Source organism: Sinocyclocheilus grahami, unplaced genomic scaffold (genome assembly GCF_001515645.1).
Source record: "Sinocyclocheilus grahami isolate Dianchi unplaced genomic scaffold, SAMN03320097.WGS_v1.1 scaffold609.1, whole genome shotgun sequence".
Taxonomy (NCBI): Eukaryota; Metazoa; Chordata; class Actinopteri; order Cypriniformes; family Cyprinidae; genus Sinocyclocheilus; species Sinocyclocheilus grahami.
The window spans coordinates 26535-31259 of record NW_015505788.1 but is presented as its reverse complement, the minus strand read 5'-3'; the positions used below and the strand labels follow the sequence as shown (position 1 = coordinate 31259).

Here is a 4725-nt window from a genome sequence, read left to right as displayed (position 1 = left end):
TGCAATATAACAAAGAGTGAAAAATTTAAGGGGGTCTGAATACTTTCTGTACCCACTGTATATTGACTGGGTTCAATAGAATTGCATTTCTAAAAAGAGACTAAAATACAATTTTCATAGACTAAATGTCATCAGTTTTCGTCGACTAAAACTAGACTAGACTAAAAAGAGTATGAATGTGACTAAAACTAATAAAAACTAAAATGACAGTTTCACACAAAGACTAGACTAAAACTCAAATTAAAACAGGCCGCCAAAAACAACACCAGTCACAATGACCTGTAACATGGAAAAAATTGCATAAACATTCTTAAAAATGTCTTATTTAGTGTTGTAAATATAAAAAATAAAGGTCTGAAACAACATGAGTGTGAGTAAATAATGATAAAATGTTCGTTTTGGGATGAACTATCCCTTTACAGTGAACAGATTTCTGTAAAACACATAACATAATATCGCTTCACACAGTGAACTGACTCTTGATAGTGATTACTAGTTCTTGTTGAGAGTATTATTTATCTAGCATCAGTTTTGCCTGTCTGTATATGAGTTCAGCTTTAAACAGGCCAGTGTTTTTGTTGAAGAGAAAAGCCTTTTCCTTCCCTTGAGGATGTCAGAGTGAAACACACACATGTACAGCTGCACTGCATGTTATGTTTGTTTCTGCTGGAACTGTGAATGAACTCTTGTTGTGTTGCCATGTAAATATGTTGCTACATTATTTCTTGTTTGCCATCGTGGTACATTGCGGTTTATCAGCTGAAAGGCTGATTCTTCTGTACAAACATTAAATGCCAGTGAACACATGATTGTCTTAGTGTACCCTTCATTTTCACATTTCATTTGATTTCTGTAGGAAGATATTTGTGATTAGGAGGCTGAGAATAAGAAGGATTTAGATATATTGGTGTTTAGAGCGCTCTGCTTAAACCAGGGGTGGGGGACACTGATCCTGCAGAGTTTAGCTCCAAATCAAACACACCTGAACAAGCTAATCAATGTCTTCAGGATACAGGTAGTTCCCATCCACGTTCCTAGAGTCTAGTGAGCTGATGATCTGAATCAGGTGTGTTTGATTAAGGAGACATTGAAAACATGCTGTGTAGGTGGCTCCAGGAATGTGGTTGGGAACCCCTGATCTGTATGAACACGTCATCACACAAATGGCTTTTCTCTTGAAATTTGTGTGAGCATACAAATGAGTTACATGCAATCTTGATCTCTTCCGTCTAATATCCATCAATCATCTGCTATAATGAAGTGTAACGGTCAGCATCTGAATTTGTATTGCATCATGATAAGATTAGTCAAGTCTTATTAGTTATGGTTGGTGTTATAGATGTTTACACATTTCCAGAACGTTCTTGCAACCCATTAGCAATGCTTCTACGGCCCGGTACTGGGTTGTGACCCAGTGGTTGGGGACCTCTGCATTAATGCACTAAAAGGGAATTATTCTGGCCAGGCAGGGGCCAGAAACCAGTCTGGGGTAGCACAGAAATCTGTTTATCATTTCAACATAAAAATAAGTTTGACTTCTAAGTACTGGACTGTTTTCATGCCTATATACACACACGACTAATTTGCACCTCATTGTAATTTAAATTATTTAGATCAAGTGAATTGGACAATTTCTGTATTATTTTTCACCTCCAGGCATATTAATAGAAAAGAATCTCACAATGCAGCTAAAGTTGAGCTTGCTCAATCAGCTTGCTTCTGGTTCTCTAAATCCCCAAAACCTTGTTCTCCAACTTTGCGTTCTCATGGATGAAACATGCAGATAAGAACATAGTTCAAAGATTGGTCAACCTCCATTGAATTTTACATAATCTGTGAACTTTTTTATTGATGGCTGTTACAAACCCTTTTAAATCTAGGGGAAATAAGGGGTGCAACATCAAAACACGGGACGTGTACTGGAAAACAATCACACGTAAAACATTCTGAATTCGGCAAAGTGTCTGTTTATTACAGTGACAAAAGTTAGCCCAGGATATTATTTACATAAATTTACAAATTATATACACTTCATAACCAAGTAAAAAGGTTCACAAAATAAACGGGGAAAAGAGAGAAGAATGAGACCGTGCCAAAAAAAAGAAAGAAATAAAACATAACTAATCTTACTAAGAACAAAAACAAAACTTCTAATCTAACTCAACCATCACTATTCACAAACAAGTGGCTAGATGATGTGAAGGTTAAACATAGTTTTGAGAATTTCAGCTGTGTTCTGAGAAATGTACTAAAGCGGCTGGAAAACTGGAAGTAAAACGTACAGTCAGTTATTCAACATGTAATAAAAAACTTGTAATGATTTAGATATATTGGTGTTTAGAGCGCTCTGCTTAAACCAGGGGTGGGGGACACTGATCCTGCAGAGTTTAGCTCCAAATCAAACACACCCGAACAAGCTAATCAATGTCTTCAGGATACAGGTAGTTCCCATCCACGTTCCTAGAGTCTAGTGAGCTGATGCTCTGAATCAGGTGTGTTTGATTAAGGAGACATTGAAAACATGCTGTGTAGGTGGCTCCAGGAATGTGGTTGGGAACCCCTGATCTGTATGAACACGTCATCACACAAATGGCTTTTCTCTTGAAATTTGTGTGAGCATACAAATGAGTTACATGCAATCTTGATCTCTTCCGTCTAATATCCATCAATCATCTGCTATAATGAAGTGTAACGGTCAGCATCTGAATTTGTATTGCATCATGATAAGATTAGTCAAGTCTTATTAGTTATGGTTGGTGTTATAGATGTTTACACATTTCCAGAACGTTCTTGCAACCCATTAGCAATGCTTCTACGGCCCGGTACTGGGTTGTGACCCAGTGGTTGGGGACCTCTGCATTAATGCACTAAAAGGGAATTATTCTGGCCAGGCAGGGGCCAGAAACCAGTCTGGGGTAGCACAGAAATCTGTTTATCATTTCAACATAAAAATAAGTTTGACTTATAAGTACTGGACTGTTTTCATGCCTATATACACACACGACTAATTTGCACCTCATTGTAATTTAAATTATTTAGATCAAGTGAATTGGACAATTTCTGTATTATTTTTCACCTCCAGGCATATTAATAGAAAAGAATCTCACAATGCAGCTAAAGTTGAGCTTGCTCAATCAGCTTGCTTCTGGTTCTCTAAATCCCCAAAAGCTTGTTCTCCAACTTTGCGTTCTCATGGATGAAACATGCAGATAAGAACATAGTTCAAAGATTGGTCAACCTCCATTGAATTTTACATAATCTGTGAACTTTTTTATTGATGGCTGTTACAAACCCTTTTAAATCTAGGGGAAATAAGGGGTGCAACATCAAAACACGGGACGTGTACTGGAAAACAATCACACGTAAAACATTCTGAATTCGGCAAAGTGTCTGTTTATTACAGTGACAAAAGTTAGCCCAGGATATTATTTACATAAATTTACAAATTATATACACTTCATAACCAAGTAAAAAGGTTCACAAAATAAACGGGGAAAAGAGAGAAGAATGAGACCGTGCCAAAAAAAAGAAAGAAATAAAACATAACTAATCTTACTAAGAACAAAAACAAAACTTCTAATCTAACTCAACCATCACTATTCACAAACAAGTGGCTAGATGATGTGAAGGTTAAACATAGTTTTGAGAATTTCAGCTGTGTTCTGAGAAATGTACTAAAGCGGCTGGAAAACTGGAAGTAAAACGTACAGTCAGTTATTCAACATGTAATAAAAAACTTGTAATGCCTTCATTTACATTTTAAAAAAATATTTTTTAGAACAATTTCAATAAATGTTCATACATGATTCCTTGCTTTTCCTGCAGGTGCTAAACACTCTTTGGTTTCCCCTCGTCTGTAAATAAGTTGTCCACAAATGACAACTGACCTTTCGCAAAAACAAAGCCTACTTTTGCTATGTCCGACAAGTCACATTTCATACAGTGAAAATACATTGCGGAACAAAGCAATACTTAGTATAAAACAAAGTGTCAGCTTAAAAATTGTCAAAAAGTTCAAACACTAAATACACCAACAGTTTGGTGACTCTAGAGCAACAGTTCAAGCAGCATGTGAACTGAGCCATTATCTCTTTTAGTTACAGCACATGAATGAAAATCAAAGGTTATGTTTTTTATGTGTGAGGTTAAAAACCATGGAAGAATTGAAAGAGAAACCCTGGCTCTAAAATGTTAATTCTCTTCTGGGTTTTCTGCAGCTGTTGATACAAAAAAATGTTTTTATGCATCTGCAAAAACATTTAGGCTAAACAATTTTTAAATAAAAAAATGATAAAGTGTGCTCGCCTTTGTCTTTTGAGGTGTAAATGTTTTTAGTATAATTCTGTCAGATCGCCTGTCAATCAATTTGGCTAAACTATAAAACTAAATATTACAACTCCAAAATAAAAAATTACAAATATTGTTTATGTTAGTTAAATTAGCCCAAAATATAGCAATGTTTAAAAATGTGTTCTTTTGTGTTGGTCTATGTATTCTCCTAGTGGTGAATACATGCTAGAACAACTTATTTTTATGATTTATGAGTATCTGTGGATATATGGACAAGAAGCAATGTCATAAATAATTTTTTATATCATTTGTATAAATATTTACTTTTTGGAATAAAAAGCTATACATAAGGAAGGTAAAAAGCACTTAATTGCTAATTAAACATAATTGAGGATAAGTGAAAACAATAATAGAGAATGAATAGGTATAATAAAG

At 35.2% G+C, this 4725-nt stretch overlaps 1 long non-coding RNA gene across 1 annotated transcript in view; it reads left to right on the top strand.

The window, feature by feature from the left end:
• Positions 1-3685: 3685 nt before the first annotated feature.
• The window catches only part of LOC107557585 (uncharacterized), a 26890-nt gene continuing 25850 nt past the window's right edge, over positions 3686-4725 (top strand). Inside the window, exon 1 of the long non-coding RNA XR_001605410.1 lies at positions 3686-3697. This is a non-coding gene — a long non-coding RNA (uncharacterized lncRNA). The remainder of the gene's footprint in view (positions 3698-4725) is intronic.